Source organism: Pungitius pungitius, chromosome 5 (genome assembly GCF_949316345.1).
Source record: "Pungitius pungitius chromosome 5, fPunPun2.1, whole genome shotgun sequence".
In the NCBI taxonomy this organism is placed as follows: domain Eukaryota; kingdom Metazoa; phylum Chordata; class Actinopteri; order Perciformes; family Gasterosteidae; genus Pungitius; species Pungitius pungitius.
In genome coordinates this window covers 6,708,163-6,721,811 of record NC_084904.1, presented here as the reverse complement: position 1 = coordinate 6,721,811, position 13,649 = coordinate 6,708,163, and the positions used below count along the sequence as shown (strand labels likewise).

General features: G+C 42.7%; 18 non-coding genes across 18 annotated transcripts; all 18 read right to left on the bottom strand.

Moving 5' to 3' along the window:
- Positions 1-387: 387 nt before the first annotated feature.
- trnal-cag (transfer RNA leucine (anticodon CAG)) lies at positions 388-470 on the bottom strand. Its single transcript has one exon. It is a non-coding gene; the product is annotated as a tRNA-Leu (tRNA).
- Positions 471-789: 319 nt separating this feature from the next.
- Positions 790-872, bottom strand: trnal-cag (transfer RNA leucine (anticodon CAG)). Its single transcript has one exon. It is a non-coding gene; the product is annotated as a tRNA-Leu (tRNA).
- A 319-nt stretch (positions 873-1,191) lies between these two features.
- Positions 1,192-1,274, bottom strand: trnal-cag (transfer RNA leucine (anticodon CAG)). The gene has a single exon. It is a non-coding gene; the product is annotated as a tRNA-Leu (tRNA).
- Positions 1,275-1,593: 319 nt separating this feature from the next.
- Positions 1,594-1,676, bottom strand: trnal-cag (transfer RNA leucine (anticodon CAG)). The gene has a single exon. It is a non-coding gene; the product is annotated as a tRNA-Leu (tRNA).
- Positions 1,677-1,995: 319 nt separating this feature from the next.
- On the bottom strand, positions 1,996-2,078 carry trnal-cag (transfer RNA leucine (anticodon CAG)). The gene has a single exon. It is a non-coding gene; the product is annotated as a tRNA-Leu (tRNA).
- Positions 2,079-2,397: 319 nt separating this feature from the next.
- trnal-cag (transfer RNA leucine (anticodon CAG)) lies at positions 2,398-2,480 on the bottom strand. Its single transcript has one exon. It is a non-coding gene; the product is annotated as a tRNA-Leu (tRNA).
- A 721-nt stretch (positions 2,481-3,201) lies between these two features.
- trnal-cag (transfer RNA leucine (anticodon CAG)) lies at positions 3,202-3,284 on the bottom strand. The gene has a single exon. It is a non-coding gene; the product is annotated as a tRNA-Leu (tRNA).
- Positions 3,285-4,408: 1,124 nt separating this feature from the next.
- trnal-cag (transfer RNA leucine (anticodon CAG)) lies at positions 4,409-4,491 on the bottom strand. Its single transcript has one exon. It is a non-coding gene; the product is annotated as a tRNA-Leu (tRNA).
- A 319-nt stretch (positions 4,492-4,810) lies between these two features.
- On the bottom strand, positions 4,811-4,893 carry trnal-cag (transfer RNA leucine (anticodon CAG)). The gene has a single exon. It is a non-coding gene; the product is annotated as a tRNA-Leu (tRNA).
- Positions 4,894-5,212: 319 nt separating this feature from the next.
- trnal-cag (transfer RNA leucine (anticodon CAG)) lies at positions 5,213-5,295 on the bottom strand. Its single transcript has one exon. It is a non-coding gene; the product is annotated as a tRNA-Leu (tRNA).
- Positions 5,296-5,614: 319 nt separating this feature from the next.
- On the bottom strand, positions 5,615-5,697 carry trnal-uag (transfer RNA leucine (anticodon UAG)). Its single transcript has one exon. It is a non-coding gene; the product is annotated as a tRNA-Leu (tRNA).
- Positions 5,698-6,016: 319 nt separating this feature from the next.
- On the bottom strand, positions 6,017-6,099 carry trnal-cag (transfer RNA leucine (anticodon CAG)). Its single transcript has one exon. It is a non-coding gene; the product is annotated as a tRNA-Leu (tRNA).
- Positions 6,100-10,310: 4,211 nt separating this feature from the next.
- trnal-cag (transfer RNA leucine (anticodon CAG)) lies at positions 10,311-10,393 on the bottom strand. The gene has a single exon. It is a non-coding gene; the product is annotated as a tRNA-Leu (tRNA).
- Positions 10,394-10,712: 319 nt separating this feature from the next.
- trnal-cag (transfer RNA leucine (anticodon CAG)) lies at positions 10,713-10,795 on the bottom strand. The gene has a single exon. It is a non-coding gene; the product is annotated as a tRNA-Leu (tRNA).
- A 319-nt stretch (positions 10,796-11,114) lies between these two features.
- trnal-cag (transfer RNA leucine (anticodon CAG)) lies at positions 11,115-11,197 on the bottom strand. The gene has a single exon. It is a non-coding gene; the product is annotated as a tRNA-Leu (tRNA).
- A 319-nt stretch (positions 11,198-11,516) lies between these two features.
- Positions 11,517-11,599, bottom strand: trnal-cag (transfer RNA leucine (anticodon CAG)). Its single transcript has one exon. It is a non-coding gene; the product is annotated as a tRNA-Leu (tRNA).
- Positions 11,600-13,125: 1,526 nt separating this feature from the next.
- On the bottom strand, positions 13,126-13,208 carry trnal-cag (transfer RNA leucine (anticodon CAG)). Its single transcript has one exon. It is a non-coding gene; the product is annotated as a tRNA-Leu (tRNA).
- Positions 13,209-13,527: 319 nt separating this feature from the next.
- On the bottom strand, positions 13,528-13,610 carry trnal-cag (transfer RNA leucine (anticodon CAG)). The gene has a single exon. It is a non-coding gene; the product is annotated as a tRNA-Leu (tRNA).
- Between the last annotated feature and the right edge of the window lie 39 nt (positions 13,611-13,649).

Genomic DNA, 13,649 nt, shown 5'->3' with positions numbered 1-13,649 from the left:
TCGAACCCACGCCTCCAGGGGAGACTGCGACCTGAACGCAGCGCCTTAGACCGCTCGGCCATCCTGACGGAAAACAAAAGAAATTAGTGAGAGTTATAGATTATATCTTTTAATGCATTCGATATAACATTACATAGCACTTTCTTGATCACAGAAATGGTTGTACACAGCCTGATGCAGTATACTGATCGCTGCTTACTATATATGCTAACAGAAGGAAGCTTTGTTCAAATCCCACTCAAACCCCTTTTTAATGGTAAACAAAAGAGAGACTTCAAAATTGTCAAACATTTGACGAGTCTACATGATATGTTGCGGCAGTTTAACATGTAAAGCATTGCTCCGTTTACATCATCATGTCAAAGGGAACTGAGCAAGAAAATCACATGTCAGAAGTGGGATTCGAACCCACGCCTCCAGTGGAGACTGCGACCTGAACGCAGCGCCTTAGACCGCTCGGCCATCCTGACGGAAAACAAAAGAAATTAGTGAGAGTTATAGATTATATCTTTTAATGCATTCGATATAACATTACATAGCACTTTCTTGATCACAGAAAGGGTTGTACACAGCCTGATGCAGTATACTGATCGCTGCTTACTATATATGCTAACAGAAGGAAGCTTTGTTCAAATCCCACTCAAACCCCTTTTTAATGGTAAACAAAAGAGAGACTTCAAAATTGTCAAACATTTGACGAGTCTACATGATATGTTGCGGCAGTTTAACATGAAAAGCATTGCTCCGTTTACATCATCATGTCACAGGCAACTGAGCAAGAAAACCACATGTCAGAAGTGGGATTCGAACCCACGCCTCCAGTGGAGACTGCGACCTGAACGCAGCGCCTTAGACCGCTCGGCCATCCTGACAGAAAACAAAAGAAATTGGTGAGAGTTATAGATCATATCTTATAATGCATTCCATACAACACTACATCGCACTTTCTTCATCACAGAAAGGGTTGTACAGAGCCTGATGCAGTGTACTTGTCGCTGGTGACAATATATGCTAACAGAAGGAATCTTTGTTGAAATCCCACTCAAACCCCTTTTTAATGGTAAACAAAAGAGAGACTTCAAAATTGTCAAACATTTGACGAGTCTACATGATATGTTGCGGCAGTTTAACATGTAAAGCATTGCTCTGTCTACATCATCATGTCAAAGGGAAATGAGCAAGAAAACCACATGTCAGAAGTGGGATTCGAACCCACGCCTCCAGTGGAGACTGCGACCTGAACGCAGCGCCTTAGACCGCTCGGCCATCCTGACGGAAAACAAAAGAAATTAGTGAGAGTTATAGATTATATCTTTTAATGCATTCGATATAACATTACATAGCACTTTCTTGATCACAGAAAGGGTTGTACACAGCCTGATGCAGTATACTGATCGCTGCTTACTATATATGCTAACAGAAGGAAGCTTTGTTCAAATCCCACTCAAACCCCTTTTTAATGGTAAACAAAAGAGAGACTTCAAAATTGTCAAACATTTGACGAGTCTACATGATATGTTGCGGCAGTTTAACATGAAAAGCATTGCTCCGTTTACATCATCATGTCACAGGCAACTGAGCAAGAAAACCACATGTCAGAAGTGGGATTCGAACCCACGCCTCCAGTGGAGACTGCGACCTGAACGCAGCGCCTTAGACCGCTCGGCCATCCTGACAGAAAACAAAAGAAATTGGTGAGAGTTATAGATCATATCTTATAATGCATTCCATACAACACTACATCGCACTTTCTTCATCACAGAAAGGGTTGTACAGAGCCTGATGCAGTGTACTTGTCGCTGGTGACAATATATGCTAACAGAAGGAATCTTTGTTGAAATCCCACTCAAACCCCTTTTTAATGGTAAACAAAAGAGAGACTTCAAAATTGTCAAACATTTGACGAGTCTACATGATATGTTGCGGCAGTTTAAGATGTAAAGCATTGCTCTGTCTACATCATCATGTCAAAGGGAAATGAGCAAGAAAACCACATGTCAGAAGTGGGATTCGAACCCACGCCTCCAGTGGAGACTGCGACCTGAACGCAGCGCCTTAGACCGCTCGGCCATCCTGACGGAAAACAAAAGAAATTAGTGAGAGTTATAGATTATATCTTTTAATGCATTCGATATAACATTACATAGCACTTTCTTGATCACAGAAAGGGTTGTACACAGCCTGATGCAGTATACTGATCGCTGCTTACTATATATGCTAACAGAAGGAAGCTTTGTTAAAATCCCACTCAAACCCCTTTTTAATGGTAAACAAAAGAGAGACTTCAAAATTGTCAAACATTTGACGAGTCTACATTATATGTTGCGGCAGTTTAACATGTAAAGCATTGGTCCGTTTACATCATCATGTCACAGGCAACTGAGCAAGAAAACCACATGTCAGAAGTGGGATTCGAACCCACGCCTCCAGTGGAGACTGCGACCTGAACGCAGCGCCTTAGACCGCTCGGCCATCCTGACGGAAAACAAAAGAAATTGGTGAGAGTTATAGATCATATCTTTTAATGCATTCCATACAACACTACATCGCACTTTCTTCATCACAGAAAGGGTTGTACACAGCCTGATGCAGTATACTGATCGCTGCTTACTATATATGCTAACAGAAGGAAGCTTTGTTCAAATCCCACTCAAACCCCTTTTTAATGGTAAACAAAAGAGAGACTTCAAAATTGTCAAACATTTGACGAGTCTACATGATATGTTGCGGCAGTTTAACATGTAAAGCATTGGTCCGTTTACATCATCATGTCACAGGCTACTGAGCAAGAAAACCACATGTCAGAAGTGGGATTCGAACCCACGCCTCCAGGGGAGACTGCGACCTGAACGCAGCGCCTTAGACCGCTCGGCCATCCTGACGGAAAACAAAAGAAATTAGTGAGAGTTATAGATTATATCTTTTAATGCATTCGATATAACATTACATAGCACTTTCTTGATCACAGAAAGGGTTGTACACAGCCTGATGCAGTATACTGATCGCTGCTTACTATATATGCTAACAGAAGGAAGCTTTGTTCAAATCCCACTCAAACCCCTTTTTAATGGTAAACAAAAGAGAGACTTCAAAATTGTCAAACATTTGACGAGTCTACATGATATGTTGCGGCAGTTTAACATGTAAAGCATTGGTCCGTTTACATCACCATGTCACAGGCAACTGAGCAAGAAAACCACATGTCAGAAGTGGGATTCGAACCCACGCCTCCAGTGGAGACTGCGACCTGAACGCAGCGCCTTAGACCGCTCGGCCATCCTGACGGAAAACAAAAGAAATTGGTGAGAGTTATAGATCATATCTTTTAATGCATTCCATACAACACTACATCGCACTTTCTTCGTCACAGAAAGGGTTGTACACAGCCTGATGCAGTATACTGATCGCTGCTTACTATATATGCTAACAGAAGGAATCTTTGTTCAAATACCACTCAAACCCCTTTTTAATGGTAAACAAAAGAGAGACTTCAAAATTGTCAAACATTTGACGAGTCTACATGATATGTTGCGGCAGTTTAACATGTAAAGCATTGCTCCGTTTACATCATCATGTCACAGGCAACTGAGCAAGAAAACCACATGTCAGAAGTGGGATTCGAACGCACGCCTCCAGTGGAGACTGCGACCTGAACGCAGCGCCTTAGACCGCTCGGCCATCCTGACGGAAAACAAAAGAAATTGGTGAGAGTTATAGATCATATCTTTTAATGCATTCGATATAACATTACATAGCACTTTCTTGATCACAGAAAGGGTTGTACAGAGCCTGATGCAGTGTACTTGTCGCTGGTGACAATATATGCTAACAGAAGGAATCTTTGTTGAAATCCCACTCAAACCCCTTTTTAATGGTAAACAAAAGAGAGACTTCAAAATTGTCAAACATTTGACGAGTCTACATGATATGTTGCGGCAGTTTAACATGTAAAGCATTGCTCCGTTTACATCATCATGTCACAGGCAACTGAGCAAGAAAACCACATGTCAGAAGTGGGATTCGAACGCACGCCTCCAGTGGAGACTGCGACCTGAACGCAGCGCCTTAGACCGCTCGGCCATCCTGACGGAAAACAAAAGAAATTGGTGAGAGTTATAGATCATATCTTTTAATGCATTCGATATAACATTACATAGCACTTTCTTGATCACAGAAAGGGTTGTACACAGCCTGATGCAGTATACTGATCGCTAGCTTACTATATATGCTAACAGAAGGAATCTTTGTTCAAATCCCACTCAAACCCCTTTTTAATGGTAAACAAAAGAGAGACTTCAAAATTGTCAAACATTTGACGAGTCTACATGATATGTTGCGGCAGTTTAACATGTAAAGCATTGCTCCGTTTACATCATCATGTTACAGGAAACTGAGCAAGAAAACCACATGTCAGAAGTGGGATTCGAACCCACGCCTCCAGTGGAGACTGCGACCTGAACGCAGCGCCTTAGACCGCTCGGCCATCCTGACGGAAAACAAAAGAAATTGGTGAGAGCTATAGATCATATCTTTCAATGCATTCCATACAACACTACATCGCACTTTCTTCATCACAGAAAGCGTTGTACAGAGCCTGATGCAGTGTACTTGTCGCTGGTGACAATATATGCTAACAGAAGGAATCTTTGTTGAAATCCCACTTAAACCCCTTTTTAATGGTAAACAAAAGAGAGACTTCAAAATGGTCAAACATTTGACGAGTCTACATGATATGTTGCGGCAGTTTAAGATGTAAAGCATTGCTCCGTTTACATCATCATGTTACAGGAAACTGAGCAAGAAAACCACATGTCAGAAGTGGGATTCGAACCCACGCCTCCAGTGGAGACTGCGACCTGAACGCAGCGCCTTAGACCGCTCGGCCATCCTGACGGAAAACAAAAGAAATTGGTGAGAGTTATAGATCATATCTTTTAATGCATTCCATACAACACTACATCGCACTTTCTTCATCACAGAAAGGGTTGTACAGAGCCTGATGCAGTGTACTTGTCGCTGGTGACAATATATGCTAACAGAAGGAATCTTTGTTGAAATCCCACTCAAACCCCTTTTTAATGGTAAACAAAAGAGAGACTTCAAAATGGTCAAACATTTGACGAGTCTACATGATATGTTGCGGCAGTTTAAGATGTAAAGCATTGCTCCGTTTACATCATCATGTCACAGGCAACTGAGCAAGAAAACCACATGTCAGAAGTGGGATTCGAACCCACGCCTCCAGTGGAGACTGCGACCTGAACGCAGCGCCTTAGACCGCTCGGCCATCCTGACGGAAAACAAAAGAAATTGGTGAGAGTTATAGATCATATCTTTTAATGCATTCCATACAACACTACATCGCACTTTCTTCATCACAGAAAGGGTTGTACAGAGCCTGATGCAGTGTACTGATCGCTGGTGACAATATATGCTAACAGAAGGAATCTTTGTTCAAATCCCACTCAAACCCCTTTTTAATGGTAAACAAAAGAGAGACTTCAAAATTGTCAAACATTTGACGAGTCTACGTGATATGTTGCGGCAGTTTAACATGTAAAGCATTGCTCTGTCTACATCATCATGTCAAAGGGAAATGAGCAAGAAAACCACATGTCAGAAGTGGGATTCGAACCCACGCCTCCAGTGGAGACTGCGACCTAAACGCAGCGCCTTAGACCGCTCGGCCATCCTGACGGAAAACAAAAGAAATTGGTGAGAGTTATAGATTATATCTTTTAATGCATTCGATATAACATTACATAGCACTTTCTTGATCACAGAAAGGGTTGTACACGGCCTGATGCAGTATACTGATCGCTGCTTACTATATATGCTAACAGAAGGAAGCTTTGTTCAAATCCCACTCAAACCCCTTTTTAATGGTAAACAAAAGAGAGACTTCAAAATTGTCAAACATTTGACGAGTCTACATGATATGTTGCGGCAGTTTAACATGTAAAGCATTGCTCCGTTTACATCATCATGTTACAGGAAACTGAGCAAGAAAACCACATGTCAGAAGTGGGATTCGAACCCACGCCTCCAGTGGAGACTGCGACCTGAACGCAGCGCCTTAGACCGCTCGGCCATCCTGACGGAAAACAAAAGAAATTGGTGAGAGCTATAGATCATATCTTTCAATGCATTCTATACAACACTACATCGCACTTTCTTCATCACAGAAAGCGTTGTACAGAGCCTGATGCAGTGTACTTGTCGCTGGTGACAATATATGCTAACAGAAGGAATCTTTGTTGAAATCCCACTCAAACCCCTTTTTAATGGTAAACAAAAGAGAGACTTCAAAATGGTCAAACATTTGACGAGTCTACATGATATGTTGCGGCAGTTTAAGATGTAAAGCATTGCTCCGTTTACATCATCATGTTACAGGAAACTGAGCAAGAAAACCACATGTCAGAAGTGAGATTCGAACCCACGCCTCCAGTGGAGACTGCGACCTGAACGCAGCGCCTTAGACCGCTCGGCCATCCTGACGGAAAACAAAAGAAATTGGTGAGAGTTATAGATCATATCTTTTAATGCATTCCATACAACACTACATCGCACTTTCTTCATCACAGAAAGGGTTGTACAGAGCCTGATGCAGTGTACTTGTCGCTGGTGACAATATATGCTAACAGAAGGAATCTTTGTTGAAATCCCACTCAAACCCCTTTTTAATGGTAAACAAAAGAGAGACTTCAAAATGGTCAAACATTTGACGAGTCTACATGATATGTTGCGGCAGTTTAAGATGTAAAGCATTGCTCCGTTTACATCATCATGTTACAGGCAACTGAGCAAGAAAACCACATGTCAGAAGTGGGATTCGAACCCACGCCTCCAGTCGAGACTGCGACCTGAACGCAGCGCCTTAGACCGCTCGGCCATCCTGACGGAAAACAAAAGAAATTGGTGAGAGTTATAGATCATATCTTTTAATCGCACTTTCTTCATCACAGAAAGCGTTGTACAGAGCCTGATGCAGTGTACTTGTCGCTGGTGACAATATATGCTAACAGAAGGAATCTTTGTTGAAATCCCACTCAAACCCCTTTTTAATGGTAAACAAAAGAGAGACTTCAAAATTGTCAAACATTTGACTAGTCTACATGATATGTTGCGGCAGTTTAACATGTAAAGCATTGCTCTGTCTACATCATCATGTCAAAGGGAACTGAGCAAGAAAACCACATGTCAGAAGTGGGATTCGAACCCACGCCTCCAGGGGAGACTGCGACCTGAACGCAGCGCCTTAGACCGCTCGGCCATCCTGACAGAAAACAAAAGAAATTGGTGAGAGTTATAGATCATATCTTTTAATCGCACTTTCTTCATCACAGAAAGCGTTGTACAGAGCCTGATGCAGTGTACTTGTCGCTGGTGACAATATATGCTAACAGAAGGAAGCTTTGTTCAAATCCCACTCAAACCCCTTTTTAATGGTAAACAAAAGAGAGACTTCAAAATTGTCAAACATTTGACGAGTCTACATGATATGTTGCGGCAGTTTAACATGTAAAGCATTGCTCCGTTTACATCATCATGTCACAGGCAACTGAGCAAGAAAACCACATGTCAGAAGTGGGATTCGAACGCACGCCTCCAGTGGAGACTGCGACCTGAACGCAGCGCCTTAGACCGCTCGGCCATCCTGACGGAAAACAAAAGAAATTGGTGAGAGTTATAGATCATATCTTTTAATCGCACTTTCTTCATCACAGAAAGCGTTGTACAGAGCCTGATGCAGTGTACTTGTCGCTGGTGACAATATATGCTAACAGAAGGAATCTTTGTTGAAATCCCACTCAAACCCCTTTTTAATGGTAAACAAAAGAGAGACTTCAAAATTGTCAAACATTTGACTAGTCTACATGATATGTTGCGGCAGTTTAACATGTAAAGCATTGCTCTGTCTACATCATCATGTCAAAGGGAAATGAGCAAGAAAACCACATGTCAGAAGTGGGATTCGAACCCACGCCTCCAGGGGAGACTGCGACCTGAACGCAGCGCCTTAGACCGCTCGGCCATCCTGACAGAAAACAAAAGAAATTGGAGAGTTATAGATCATATCTTTTAATCGCACTTTCTTCATCACAGAAAGCGTTGTACAGAGCCTGATGCAGTGTACTTGTCGCTGGTGACAATATATGCTAACAGAAGGAAGCTTTGTTCAAATCCCACTCAAACCCCTTTTTAATGGTAAACAAAAGAGAGACTTCAAAATTGTCAAACATTTGACGAGTCTACATGATATGTTGCGGCAGTTTAACATGTAAAGCATTGCTCCGTTTACATCATCATGTCACAGGCAACTGAGCAAGAAAACCACATGTCAGAAGTGGGATTCGAACGCACGCCTCCAGTGGAGACTGCGACCTGAACGCAGCGCCTTAGACCGCTCGGCCATCCTGACGGAAAACAAAAGAAATTGGTGAGAGTTATAGATCATATCTTTTAATGCATTCGATATAACATTACATAGCACTTTCTTGATCACAGAAAGGGTTGTACACAGCCTGATGCAGTATACTGATCGCTGCTTACTATATATGCTAACAGAAGGAATCTTTGTTCAAATCCCACTCAAACCCCTTTTTAATGGTAAACAAAAGAGAGACTTCAAAATTGTCAAACATTTGACTAGTCTACATGATATGTTGCGGCAGTTTAACATGTAAAGCATTGCTCTGTCTACATCATCATGTCAAAGGGAACTGAGCAAGAAAACCACATGTCAGAAGTGGGATTCGAACCCACGCCTCCAGGGGAGACTGCGACCTGAACGCAGCGCCTTAGACCGCTCGGCCATCCTGACAGAAAACAAAAGAAATTGGTGAGAGTTATAGATCATATCTTTTAATCGCACTTTCTTCATCACAGAAAGCGTTGTACAGAGCCTGATGCAGTGTACTTGTCGCTGGTGACAATATATGCTAACAGAAGGAAGCTTTGTTCAAATCCCACTCAAACCCCTTTTTAATGGTAAACAAAAGAGAGACTTCAAAATTGTCAAACATTTGACGAGTCTACATGATATGTTGCGGCAGTTTAACATGTAAAGCATTGCTCCGTTTACATCATCATGTCACAGGCAACTGAGCAAGAAAACCACATGTCAGAAGTGGGATTCGAACGCACGCCTCCAGTGGAGACTGCGACCTGAACGCAGCGCCTTAGACCGCTCGGCCATCCTGACGGAAAACAAAAGAAATTGGTGAGAGTTATAGATCATATCTTTTAATGCATTCGATATAACATTACATAGCACTTTCTTGATCACAGAAAGGGTTGTACACAGCCTGATGCAGTATACTGATCGCTGCTTACTATATATGCTAACAGAAGGAATCTTTGTTCAAATCCCACTCAAACCCCTTTTTAATGGTAAACAAAAGAGAGACTTCAAAATTGTCAAACATTTGACTAGTCTACATGATATGTTGCGGCAGTTTAACATGTAAAGCATTGCTCTGTCTACATCATCATGTCAAAGGGAACTGAGCAAGAAAACCACATGTCAGAAGTGGGATTCGAACCCACGCCTCCAGGGGAGACTGCGACCTGAACGCAGCGCCTTAGACCGCTCGGCCATCCTGACAGAAAACAAACGAAATTGGTGAGAGTTATAGATCATATCTTTTAATCGCACTTTCTTCATCACAGAAAGCGTTGTACAGAGCCTGATGCAGTGTACTTGTCGCTGGTGACAATATATGCTAACAGAAGGAAGCTTTGTTCAAATCCCACTCAAACCCCTTTTTAATGGTAAACAAAAGAGAGACTTCAAAATTGTCAAACATTTGACGAGTCTACATGATATGTTGCGGCAGTTTAACATGTAAAGCATTGCTCCGTTTACATCATCATGTCACAGGCAACTGAGCAAGAAAACCACATGTCAGAAGTGGGATTCGAACGCACGCCTCCAGTGGAGACTGCGACCTGAACGCAGCGCCTTAGACCGCTCGGCCATCCTGACGGAAAACAAAAGAAATTGGTGAGAGTTATAGATCATATCTTTTAATGCATTCGATATAACATTACATAGCACTTTCTTGATCACAGAAAGGGTTGTACACAGCCTGATGCAGTATACTGATCGCTGCTTACTATATATGCTAACAGAAGGAATCTTTGTTCAAATCCCACTCAAACCCCTTTTTAATGGTAAACAAAAGAGAGACTTCAAAATTGTCAAACATTTGACTAGTCTACATGATATGTTGCGGCAGTTTAACATGTAAAGCATTGCTCTGTCTACATCATCATGTCAAAGGGAACTGAGCAAGAAAACCACATGTCAGAAGTGGGATTCGAACCCACGCCTCCAGTGGAGACTGCGACCTGAACGCAGCGCCTTAGACCACTCGGCCATCCTGACGGAAAACAAAAGAAATTGGTGAGAGCTATAGATCATATCTTTCAATGCATTCCATACAACACTACATCGCACTTTCTTGATCACAGAAAGGGTTGTACACAGCCTGATGCAGTATACTGATTGCTGCTTACTATATATGCTAACAGAAGGAAGCTTTGTTGAAATCCCACTCAAACCCCTTTTTAATGGTAAACAAAAGAGAGACTTCAAAATGGTCAAACATTTGACGAGTCTACATGATATGTTGCGGCAGTTTAAGATGTAAAGCATTGCTCCGTTTACATCATCATGTCACAGGCAACTGAGCAAGAAAACCACATGTCAGAAGTGGGATTCGAACCCACGCCTCCAGTGGAGACTGCGACCTGAACGCAGCGCCTTAGACCGCTCGGCCATCCTGACGGAAAACAAAAGTAATTGGTGAGAGTTATAGATCATATCTTTTAATGCATTCCATACAACACTACATCGCACTTTCTTCATCACAGAAAGGGTTGTACAGAGCCTGATGCAGTGTACTGATCGCTGGTGACAATATATGCTAACAGAAGGAATCTTTGTTCAAATCCCACTCAAACCCCTTTTTAATGGTAAACAAAAGAGAGACTTCAAAATTGTCAAACATTTGACGAGTCTACGTGATATGTTGCGGCAGTTTAACATGTAAAGCATTGCTCTGTCTACATCATCATGTCAAAGGGAAATGAGCAAGAAAACCACATGTCAGAAGTGGGATTCGAACCCACGCCTCCAGTGGAGACTGCGACCTGAACGCAGCGCCTTAGACCGCTCGGCCATCCTGACGGAAAACAAAAGAAATTGGTGAGAGCTATAGATCATATCTTTCAATGCATTCCATACAACACTACATCGCACTTTCTTCATCACAGAAAGCGTTGTACAGAGCCTGATGCAGTGTACTTGTCGCTGGTGACAATATATGCTAACAGAAGGAATCTTTGTTGAAATCCCACTTAAACCCCTTTTTAATGGTAAACAAAAGAGAGACTTCAAAATGGTCAAACATTTGACGAGTCTACATGATATGTTGCGGCAGTTTAAGATGTAAAGCATTGCTCCGTTTACATCATCATGTTACAGGAAACTGAGCAAGAAAACCACATGTCAGAAGTGGGATTCGAACCCACGCCTCCAGTGGAGACTGCGACCTGAACGCAGCGCCTTAGACCGCTCGGCCATCCTGACGGAAAACAAAAGAAATTGGTGAGAGTTATAGATCATATCTTTTAATGCATTCCATACAACACTACATCGCACTTTCTTCATCACAGAAAGGGTTGTACAGAGCCTGATGCAGTGTACTTGTCGCTGGTGACAATATACACTCACCGGCCACTTTATTAGGTACCCCATGCTAGTAACGGGTTGGACCCCCTTTTGCCTTCAGAACTGCCTCAATTCTTCGTGGCATAGATTCAACAAGGTGCTGGAAGCATTCCTCAGGGAGTTTGGTCCATATTGACATGATGGCATCACACAGTTGCCGCAGATTTGTCGGCTGCACATCCATGATGCGAATCTCCCGTTCCACCACATCCCAAAGATGCTCTATTGGATTGAGATCTGGTGATTGTGGAGGCCATTTGAGTACAGCGAACTCATTGTCATGTTCAAGAAACCAGTCTGAGATGATTCCAGCTTTATGACATGGTGCATTATCCTGCTGAAAGTAGCCATCAGAAGTTGGGTACATTGTGGTCATAAAGGGATGGACATGGTCAGCAACAATACTCAGGTAGGCTGTGGCGTTGCAACGATGCTCAATTGGTACCAAGGGGCCCAAAGAGTGCCAAGAAAATATTCCCCACACCATGACACCACCACCACCAGCCTGAACCATTGATACAAGGCAGGATGGATCCATGCTTTCATGTTGTAGACGCCAAATTCTGACCCTACCATCCAAATGGTCTCATCAGACCAGGCAATGTTTTTCCAATCTTCTATTGTCCAATTTCGATGAGCTTGTGCAAATTGTAGCCTCAGTTTCCTGTTCTTAGCTGAAAGGAGTGGCACCCGGTGTGGTCTTCTGCTGCTGTAGCCCATCTGCCTCAAAGTTGGACGTACTGTGCGTTCAGAGATGCTCTTATGCCCACCTTGGTTGTAACGGGTGGTTATTTGAGTCACTGTTGCCCTTCTATCAGCTCGAACCAGTCTGGCCATTCTCCTCTGACCTCTGGCATCAACAAGGCATTTCCGCCCACAGAACTGCCGCTCACTGGATGTTTTTTCTTTTTCGGACCATTCTCTGTAAACCCTAGAGATGGTTGTGCGTGAAAATCCCAGTAGATTAGCAGTTTCTGAAATACTCAGACCAGCCCTTCTGGCACCAACAATCATGCCACGTTCAAAGTCACTCAAATCACCTTTCTTCCCCATACTGATGCTCGGTTTGAACTGCAGGAGATTGTCTTGACAATGTCTACATGCCTAAATGCACTGAGTTGCCGCCATGTGATTGGCTGCTTAGAAATTAAGTGTTAACGAGCAGTTGGACAGGTGTACCTAATAAAGTGGCCGGTGAGTGTATGCTAACAGAAGGAATCTTTGTTGAAATCCCACTCAAACCCCTTTTTAATGGTAAACAAAAGAGAGACTTCAAAATGGTCAAACATTTGACGAGTCTACATGATATGTTGCGGCAGTTTAAGATGTAAAGCATTGCTCCGTTTACATCATCATGTCACAGGCAACTGAGCAAGAAAACCACATGTCAGAAGTGGGATTCGAACCCACGCCTCCAGTGGAGACTGCGACCTGAACGCAGCGCCTTAGACCGCTCGGCCATCCTGACGGAAAACAAAAGAAATTGGTGAGAGTTATAGATCATATCTTTTAATGCATTCCATACAACACTACATCGCACTTTCTTCATCACAGAAAGGGTTGTACAGAGCCTGATGCAGTGTACTGATCGCTGGTGACAATATATGCTAACAGAAGGAATCTTTGTTCAAATCCCACTCAAACCCCTTTTTAATGGTAAACAAAAGAGAGACTTCAAAATTGTCAAACATTTGACGAGTCTACGTGATATGTTGCGGCAGTTTAACATGTAAAGCATTGCTCTGTCTACATCATCATGTCAAAGGGAAATGAGCAAGAAAACCACATGTCAGAAGTGGGATTCGAACCCACGCCTCCAGTGGAGACTGCGACCTGAACGCAGCGCCTTAGACCGCTCGGCCATCCTGACGGAAAACAAAAGAAATTGGTGAGAGTTATAGATTATATC